The 10,780-nt window shown below is 35.1% G+C and overlaps 1 long non-coding RNA gene across 2 annotated transcripts; it reads left to right on the forward strand.

Moving 5' to 3' along the window:
- Window positions 1-482: 482 nt before the first annotated feature.
- LOC132638087 (uncharacterized) lies at window positions 483-10,194 on the forward strand. 2 transcript variants are annotated; one of them, XR_009581603.1, is made up of 5 exons: window positions 483-726; window positions 1,342-1,386; window positions 2,212-2,281; window positions 2,386-2,500; window positions 10,000-10,194. It is a non-coding gene; the product is annotated as an uncharacterized LOC132638087 (long non-coding RNA). The 2 variants fall into 2 exon arrangements; XR_009581602.1 differs by lacking the exon at window positions 10,000-10,194 and having other exon boundaries at window positions 2,386-3,149.
- Window positions 10,195-10,780: the final 586 nt, after the last annotated feature.

Below are 10,780 nucleotides of genomic sequence, written 5' to 3' on the forward strand. Positions count from 1 at the left end.
GAAATAGGAACATCAATGTGTGTGTGTGAAGAAAGATTCATTATATTATTGAAGAAAAAGAAAACTAAGTTTACTTAGGCCAAGATGGATGGGTTAAAATTTACTAGACAATAGGTTATAATCCAACCTCTTCAACTATAAATTCTATTTTTTTAATTATAATTTTTAATTACCCCCCTCTCCCCCCTTCTAGACACTAGGAAATTCACCGCTTGACTCTCTGACTTTCTCCGTTTCAAATTGTTTGTCGTGATTATTAAAAATAGTTATCTTAAATTATTTACCGTTTTAGAATTTCAAGGCACAAGTAATTATTTTCTCTTCATTTTATCCTAAGTAGAATTTTGTCATTGACACATATTTAGAGTAAATATTTAATGGACAAACTTAGTAATAAATAAGAGTAAAGTTAGTCATTACCCTTCCTCCTTAAGATTTCTTAAGGGACGTGTATAACAAAAAAAACAACAAATAATTTGAGATGGACAAAGTATCAAAATTTAGCATTTTCTGAAAAATTTCACTATCGTCTGGTCATTATTTATATTCTGATCATGTGCTTCTTGTATCATCTGTGTCATCGTTGATAGCGTGATACCTTTTTGAACAGTTTAACATGTGAAGAGTTTTTGTTCTTTAAACTGTTTGTGGAAATTCTACATTGAACCAAGCTCTTTCGATCTATTACAGTGATTATCCATCTTCCTCTCTGTAAAGGGTTGTCATGTAAGTAGTTAGCTCTCTTTAGTATTACAGAGAGGTTGTAGTGTCTTCAAATAATTTCATATTTTGTATGCAATTAGTTTCTTACTGTACCAGATGTACTTTCAGAAACTTGTAGAATTGGTTTTAGTCAATTTCAGCTATGACTCCATGAATTGTGTCATTAAAACTCTATAGCAGATGTAGCCATGTGTGTAAACTTCCTCAAGAAGCTAGACATAAATCTCATAATTGGTAATTTAATTTTAAGAACCCATTTGGCCATAAGAATTATTCACTTTTTTCCGGAATTTTTTTTCACTTCTTTAAAATATTGGTGTTTGGCCATAAAAATTCCAACTACAACTTGAAGTTGTGTTTGGAATTTGAAAAACAAGAAAAACTCGTTTTTCACAACCAAAACAAGTACATTTCAACAAAGAAAACACAATTTCAAAAACTATGGCCAAACACAACTCCAACTCCAAAATTTCAAAAAACTTGAAAAAGTTTTTGGTTTCTATGGCCAAACCCTACTAATAGAAAGCAAATGTATTAAATTGGTCAGGATGATTTTTTTTGGATTGAATTCATTCTGACAATGACTGTCTTACTTATGCAAACCGTGGAGGAGATCAGCGCTTGAACGCAGTGAAGCTTACCCCTATGTTGTGGCATGTACAGGTGCATTTTGCTACGAACACTGATTATTATAACAGTTTTGCTTAAAGGAAGCTTCAGATAACCGCCCAACTCACATTTTTTTTGTGTAAATAACTGTTAATAGGGTGTGCTTATGTTTGTAAAGACAAGTGCTCAGCCCAATTATCAGAAAAATCAATTTTTTTGTGGTCGCCTTTTGTTATTAACTATTCAGAATACCACATGCTGATTGATACATATTGTGTCGACTGAATAACTCTAAAATTTGACGCCACTACATAATAAATTTATCCATTTTCCCCAATAATGGATATAGAAGTTGAAATTTTTTATCGATGTAGTGAAAAAATCAGAATAAACTTCTAATAGTTGAGTTTGACTGACTACGCTACTCAGGGATGGATCTTTAGTGTTGGTTATGGGTTCATTTAAACTTAGCAGCTTTTGCTTTAACTGTGAATTTGGTTACTAATGTAGTATTAGCTTAACATCTCTATACGAACTTATAAACTTTACATTCTAAATTTGCATATGTTGCTAGTTAGTTTCTGCGTGGATATTTTTTCCAACCAATATGTTATATTATCTAATGAAAAATGAAATTTTCATGTTCATTTTGCCCCAGTTTGAGTATTGGCAAAGTGCCGGCACCATACTATATCTGTAGCTGTCAATAGGTTGAACATCCTCATTTCATTAAACTACTCCTGTCTTCCCTTGATGGACTTTGCTTGAGGGGTAATGCAGTTTTGATTATTGTGTAAAATATGTTTGATTGTAGAATCTAAGCTGCAACTTGTTTTATGTTCGGTTTTGGAATTTACTTGAGTTCTTCTACTTCTGTAGATGTTATCGAGAGGCTTGACGTTTTGAGAGGCCGAGAAATGGCTTCGTTGTACTCTTGGTCTTACAAGAGGTAAGAATTGTTCAACTGTTTTAGTTTTGTTGTCAAATTTGGCTTTAAATGAAAGATATAATTACAGTCCATGGGCTTAATATTTGTTTGATTATGAAAAACAGAAACTACAAGAATGGATTCGTCTGGCATGATCTTTGTGAAGCTGACCTCATTCTTCCTGCTCATGGTAATGAATATGTTCTTAAAGGCTCAGAGCTTTTCAATGATCTGATGCAGGTATATTATACCTTCTTTATAGCAATGTATGATTTGAACCACATGATTGTTAGTGTAATTGCAAGTGTCACTGCAAGAAATAAGAACAATGGATGAGTTTGGCTGCATTAATTCTTCACTGGAAGTCCCTTGCAAAATAGTTCTTTCCCTTTTATTCTTTCTCTACATAGGTCATCACAAACTACCTCTCTATCTTTACAAGGTAGAGGTAAGGTCTGCGTACACTCTACCCTCCCAGACCCACCTGGTGGGATTATACAGGGTATGTTGTTTCATTGTATTTGGTGAAACAGATCCACGGGCAAGAGTTGAACGCCATTCAGAGTGGCGCTAAGAAAATAATCATTTCTACTCCTACTTTTGTTTTGGTGTCAATGAGAAGGTATACGAGCCACTCCCTAGCAGTACTATTAATTGATTCCTCTGCCGAAAGTTCTAATACTAGCTTGTGCACTCAAGTTGTTGATGGACCATCGTTTGAATGGAAATTTACGTACAATGGAAATAAGAGAACACTATGTTTGAGGAAACTTTACGTATACAATGCGCATGTTCCTCATTTATGTCTTACTTATAAATAATGTAAAGTTGGTTTTTCCACATTGTTACTGCGTAAGTCGATGTAATTCTGATTCTAAGATACAAAAGAGTTGGCTTAATTTTTCCCTTGCAAATTAGAGTTAGTTTGGTTTTTCCTCTTGCGAACTAATGTTGTTGGGCTCGTGCTGGCACATGCTCTTTTATCTAGTTAGAATAATAGACGAGATGGGACTAGTTTATGAATTTTGATCATGTGGCCAACATTAATTGAGGAGATCCGAGGGTGGAGAATTGTTTCCATTTCATTTTTTTTTTTGCACGAATTTCCCTTCAAAGGCGCTGGTCTTTAATTTTTGTCCTTCGCTTAAAATAGTGGCCGAAAATACCCCGAGGTTCTATGTTCAAAGCCTCGCTTAGTTAGAAAAAAATTCGCAAGGCAAGGCTTCGCGAAATTTTGCAAGACATGATTTTTTTTTTAATCTGCTGAAATTCTACAAAAGTTAGCCCTTACCCGAAGAGGCCTAATTTTGCTACGAAACAGTGCCTTGCAATTTTTTTTCTTTACTAAGACAGGGTCTGAACCCAGAACCTCGGGGTATTTTAAGCGAAGGGCAAAAATTAAAGACCAGCAATTTGAGGGACAAAAATTAAAGACCACCCCAAAATAAGGCCAATCATGCAAATTTCCTTTCCATTTCATATTGTTTTGGGGTGGGCCTAGACAAGGAATTATGGAGTCAACTATTGGTTCCTAACACGGGGCTGAGCCCAAATTAGTTTAATAGTTAACTATTTAAAGTTGGGAAAAGACATGATGTGGCCACTAGTCCAAAAGAAAAGCCCCAAAAGGCCTCATTTTAAGATAATGACCCGAAACATCCCTCAAGTTCGAACTAAAGACAAGTGGTAGCTAACCCTCTGTTTGGATGGTTGTTTCTCGTGGTTCATTAATGTACAGTATGGATGGTACAGTTGTCACACCCCATTTTAACCGGGAGGTTAAAGTAGAAGCATGACGTATTGGAGATTCCTATTTTTTGTGTTTGTTGTTAAAGGAGTCGCCACCTAATTATTTACGGTGAATTAGGACACCTAAAGTTTATTAAAGTTATTTTTAAAGTTAGCTCTGTTTAAGGTCTGCGAAACTTAAGATTCTGGACAAGGGTTCAATTAGTCTAAAGAGAAGGTATTAGGCACCCTTTAAGACCCATTAACAATGGTTAACCGACCGGACTTATAATTAATTAGGCTAAGTGTAAATATAGTATTATAGAAAAAGAAAGTAGCTTTGTAAGTATGGCTAAAGTTATAGACAGACATGTAAGAATGTTATTTAAAATAGAACTTATAGAAAATAATAATTTGTATAAAAGAGTACTTTTAATGCTATTTTGAAATACGACTTATAAATATTGTTAAGGTTTCAACTAATGATGTTATTTTAAAAATAAAGCTTGCCAAAGATAGTTTACATATGAGTGGACAAAAATGTGAATTTATGCAGCGTTTTGATAGATATTTGAAACAATTCAAATGGTGAGATATTAACGATTTTTGTATTTTAGGAGTATGGATGAAGTACGAAAATAATTAATGCGAGTTTTATTTTATCTCTTTCATTATTTCTTATAAACTATGCTCAATCAAAGTATGTGCAATTTGGATAAATCTAAAAAAAGTCATTTACAAACGTGTGCTTTAATTCATATTGGCCTATTCATTACGTTTGAATTCTTTAAGATAGTGAAAATAAATTATGATTCCCTTAGCTAGAAAAATGTAGTCATACTATTTTTTTAAGAATCAATTGTTCGAATATATAAAAATATTATAGATGCCATAAATGACTATAATATAGAAGGAGAATGAAATCTATGGGGCTACTCGTGAGTTTCTCTCTTAAGTTAAGCTACCCATTATGCTAAAGTTAAACCCACTAATTTATTAGAATTCATCTAAGTTAATAAAAATAAGATAAATGTTAGTCATACAAACAAATAAGAATACACAACAACAAAATAAGGAAGAGAGGAAAAGAGTAAATGGGTACGGCCCATTTATTAAGGCCCAATTGATGCGAACTGTTTATGCTATTGGGCTTCGGCCCAAATTTTATGTATTGTTGTGGCCCGTTTGCCACCTATTGGGCCTTGGCCCAGATTTTGTTTTCTATTTTTTGGCTGTGGATTGGGCTGCTATGATGGAGATCATGTTGGGCTGTTGGCCCAACGCCAAATGTGGAAGGAGACAAGTCCGAGGGACTCGTATGCGATAGCCATGCATAAAAAATGAAAAGAAAAGGATTAGTATGGGATTAATAAATAAGACTAAAAATGTAGAATATACACTCAAAACAAATCAGTAGATTATGTATATATTGTGCATATTTAGATATATCTCATGTATGTTCATAAGTCTAAACAACATCAATGTAAAAACAGTAGCTAAAGCAGGGAAAAGTGCAGCAGCAGGTGCATTATTTTGCACCACCAAAATGCAATCTCTCAATTGCATTTAGAATTCGAAATTCTCAGTTCATGCAAAGTAAAAAAGGGGTAAAGGATGAGTATTTTTTTTTTACACTGAAATATAAAGATAACAAGCTCAAAAGCTATCGAATTCTTTTGTATTTATTATAGTTATACTTCTTAGTTCACTTTTAAGAGAACAAACTGCCAACTGTATTCACTTGATCAGGCTTAACAAAATAACTGGAGACATGAGATGCCACTCACATATATGGACTGAGAAATTCAGAAGGAAGACTATACTATCAACAGATGGGGAGGATTAAACCAAATACCAAGTATGACAGTATTCCACTATTGAAACAAATGCTTAAAACAGAACAAACATATATTGCATTTTAATCATTTTAGGCATGTCGGGATACGGGAACGATTTTCAACATCCTCAATATGTTTCAGCTCAAACAGAGGTAAATTAGAATGTCTAAGCATATTCCAAGGTAACTTGCTCTTTAACACTTCCCTATGCTAGGCTGATTTGTTTACTTATGTAGCAATTCGTAATCATCCAAAAGGGGTCCCATGGTGTTGTTATTCCGTGAAAAGGGATCTTAGTAGTCCAAAGTAGGTAGTACTTAAGCCTTGAGGGTAGACAGTTGTGAGAGAGCACACATCAAGTCAACTGTTAAAATAACTTCAACTCGGACTGCTTCAAAATCATACAACCAGTTCTCTTTATAAGGTCAAACGTAAACAATCCCAAAAAAACATTTAAAGATATCAGATTAACACCCAAAGAAGAAGTAAGAGATAATAATGCATCCGAGTTATTCTACATTATAGGCATAGGAATCTTAAGACCACGTGAGACCTATTACTTTATCTTATCAATCTGTTAATCAGCCTACCGGTCCTTCGTCTACCTTCTAAATAAACTAGTTCCGTCATTAGCCCATTATACTACCTTATTCAGGATAGGACTTTTGTTTCTAATGAACTAGATGCTTAGATATGGACCCTGTTTTCAATCCTTTTATGCAACTGAACTTTTTAATATGGAACCTGTTAAAAGTCTTTTCAACCTATACTAGTCCATTTTTAAATAAACTTATTCCTTTCAGTTGTTAATCTACCTTTAAATGGCCTAACCAGTATATATGATCTAACTCAAGTATGAAGTAAATTGAGAACGGATTTCAGAATCTTTCCGCACCTAGAGTAAACTAGGCTAAACTGATAATATAAACCCAATATTCCTGTTTAAACGAACATGGTCGATTTAAGTTGAATCGCAATTAGTAAATCACTAAAACGTAGACTGGTCATATATATTACCTAAAGAATGAAGATCAAATGACAAAACCATCAGCCGCAGAGAACTAAAGAAAATTGAACTTAAACTAAGTTAACATATGAACACACAAACACTATTAACTGCTGTTAAACTGCAAAATCTAAACTAAACTAAGACATGAACCTACAAACATTATTAGAACTGAAACTAAACTAACTAAACCTTACATGCATAATATTCTACATTACTGAATTGAGATTCAGCCAAATTGAAACAACAAACACACGAACATATGAGAAACTTCAGATTTGAAAGAAAACGAACACACTGACACAATCTGCTACCTATACTGATCATAAGTAAGGCAGAAAATACCTTTTTACAACTAGAAATCATCCACTGAAACCTAGTAACATTCGTTTACGACATATTATGTCCTTAAGGGACGGCTTCGACTAATAGAGGACCCTACTTGAGGAAAACGATTAGTTACATACAAAGTCCACCCCTATGAGGTTATATCAACATAAGATTACTAATTAACTGATTTACAAGTCCATACATACAACTCAAACTAATTCAAGAAACGCAAATATACATGCTCATTGGTATCCTAGCAATTAAACTGAAACAGATCCAACAAACCAATCTTAAGCGTAAGCAATGGGCTCAAGACCTACTGACCAACTAAAAAATAGAACAAGGTCTAATACATGCCTGTTGATGTAACTACACTCAGAATTCAGATTTGGAATCAAACAGAATTCAAAAAAAACAACATCGACATGTTGTATAATCATTTTGTCGTATTTAAATCTAAGCAGATTACATTCGTCGCAGGGTCACTACTTAGAACAAACAGAGTAAAGAGGGATAGTTCAGAACTGTTTTAACCATATACACAGTATACCTAAAATATACACATCAGGGTGTGTATATCGGGTGTATGTCGAATGTATACCTTCTGCTTACCTTGATATCCCTGGTATATCCTATGTATATTCGACTTTTAAATAAGTTCTAAGTCCTGCAAATTCAGTCTAAGCATCCAAACTACAGTGTACATCTTTTAAATTCATTTTAGCAATTATCATCCTATCCTAACAGCTCCCAAACATCAAACAAACAATACAACAACAAAGAAAATATATAACTACTAAAGATGGAAAAATAAATTAAATTTTTTAACCGAAGCAGAAACTAAAGACTACAAGCGATAAATGTGTCGAGGTTTACCTTTTTGGTGCGCAATGAACCGAGGCGTCGGGGTCTCAAACCTACTCTCGTTGGGAATAGATTAGGACTCGATACAAATGAATCCGAAAATCTCTGTCGCGGCCAAAGTCCACCAATACAGAACGGATGTTTGACGTTCTTAAAGTTAGAACGATAATCGAACGAATGAAAGTCGTAAAATCTAAGGAATTCTGGAAAAATTTGAGGCGGTTAGAACTTGTGTTTTGTAAGGGAATTTTTTGTAGATTCCAGATCTTTTTCTCCGTTTTTCCTTTTGTGTCTGTTCGATCTCCCTCTCTCTTTATAGAGTGAGGAGAGGGGGAGCGTAAGAGGGAGAGACAAAGAGGACAGGCATGGGGGGACAAGGGTGAGTGGAGGAGAGCGGGTGACGTGGGAGGGACAATGGGGAGTGGAGAGAACGTGAGGCGTGGGAGAGAGACGAAAGGGACGAAGAGGGAGAGAGCTGAAGAGAAATGGGGGGGGGGGGGGGGGGGGCGGCTGTGGTGAGTGGAAAAGAAAGAGAGGAGAGTGAGGGATTAGGGTAAGAAGAAAAAGGGATTGGGTTGGGCCGGTCGGGTCATGGTGTTGGGCTGGACCGGTTAATTAAAGTGTGGGCTGGTGGGGAATCCGAATTTGGGCCTTTAATTGGCTGAAATTGTTGATCCTTCCTCCTCTATTTAATTATTCTTTGGGCTTTTAACTTAATAACTAGTACAATGTATACTATGATAATTAGTGATAATATGTAAAAAATAAAAGACTTGATAAAGTATAATTAATTTAACGAGTACAAAGTCCAAAAATAAAAATGATGACGAGTCATTTAAAATTTGTGATAATGTAATACTAGTAATGTTGATAGCAAAATAGTGAAAATTAATAGTAGTGAAAATAAAGTGTTTAGCTCGTCAGTAAATTTAGACGTCCGAGTGAATAAAATTAAATAAAGGAGGGACAAAATTGGGTGTCAACAACAGTATGGTGTTGTATTGTATTGTACTGTATTAATGAACATAATGTTTGGATAGACTGTATCGTTTGTTCTGGTTTAATAATATTTGTATTGTTTGGTTGACTGTATGGTACTGTATAATAACTTGTAAGTTTACTAAAATACCCTTAACTCCTGATTAGAAATTAGTTTATATATATTAATAAAACTCAGGTAAAGAATAAAATAGGAACTTTAAAAGATAAGTAGGTAGTCAGTGGGGGTGGTGGAGGGGTAGGTGGTGTGAGATGGGTGGTTGTGGGATGAGGGTGAGGGTGGGGGTGAGGGGTAGTGGGTGGTAGAAGGGTGGGTGGTTGTGGGATGAGGATGGAGGTAGTGAGGGTGGGGGTGAGGGGTAGTGGGTGGTAGAGGGGTGGGTGGTTGTGGGATAAGGGTGGGGGTGGATGGTAGGGAGGGCGTGGGGTGGGGGTGAGTGGTAGGGTAGGGGTGAAGTGGGGTAGATGGTGGAAGGTGGGGTATAATGGGGAAATGAAATACGTAACCACGGAAAAACCACCAAATCCGTGGTTACAAAAATTAGGACTTTTTATGGTTATATAACCATGGGATGAACCACGGGTTTACAACACAATACCATATAATTTTAAGAACAATGGAAACAAACATGGTTTCATACAAAACCATACATTAATGAACCACGGGAAACCACCATCCAAACAGGGGGTAACATTCCCATCTAAGCTCGCATCAGATCTAGAGAGAGAGAGAATTCAAGTGACAATTTGTCGGCCATGCTTTAACGCCCATTTCAGCTCACATTTTCGATCGATCTTTCTTTTCTCGTCTTGTGTTTCTTTGATCCCCTACCTCGATTTCTTCTTTCATAGATCTGTGCATTACAACCTTTCTGGTGTGTATGTACTTCAACCCATTTCAATTTTCACAAGTTTTTTTCCTATTTTTGTTGGTAATTATTCTACTTCTTGGATTTTTGAATTTAATGGCGCAGATGTAGAAAATTATACTTTCAAGTCACAAGTACGATCAAAGTGAAGCAAATCAGAGCTAGAACAAGAGCAAACATCTCTTTTAACATTAGATATGGTGGATAAGTTTCTAGGGTTAGATGGCGAGGCAGCGTGACGATGGAGGAGCTTAAATTGGCGCCTTATTTGTAATTTGAATCTTTTTTCAGCGTCTAAGTTCTCGCCTTCATTTTCACTGTTAATTTTTGTGCCTCTTTAAAATTTTCTGCTACTCTTTGGTTCTTGCACTTATCTACCCCTCCCCCCCCCCCCCCCCCCCCTCTCTCTCTCTCTTTTTCTCTGTTTTGCTTCATTCTTTCCCCTGTGATTAATTGAAGTTCACTCTACATTCATTTGGATTTATTTGGACTAGTTGGTTTCTTCTTATCTAAACAAAATTAATGTTGAAATGGACCTTGTTGCTGTTGAAAACATGTATAACATGTGTATAATAATTGTATAATATGTTTATATAAGTGAGTATATATTGATTATACATTTATTATGCACAAATTATACAATAATGATACATTTTCTATACATATACTGTTGTGATACATATTCTATACAACAATGATTGAGCTTATATACGTATGATACATTTTCTGTACATATACTGTAGGGATATATATTCTATACAATAATGATACAGTTTCTATACGTATGATCCATTTTCTATACATATACATTAGTGATACATATACAACAATGATACAGTCTATACACATATGCTGGAATTAGTTGAAAAATGGCTAGAAAATGAAA

The sequence above is a fragment of the Lycium barbarum genome, chromosome 4 (assembly GCF_019175385.1).
Source record: "Lycium barbarum isolate Lr01 chromosome 4, ASM1917538v2, whole genome shotgun sequence".
NCBI classification, from domain to species: Eukaryota; Viridiplantae; Streptophyta; class Magnoliopsida; order Solanales; family Solanaceae; genus Lycium; species Lycium barbarum.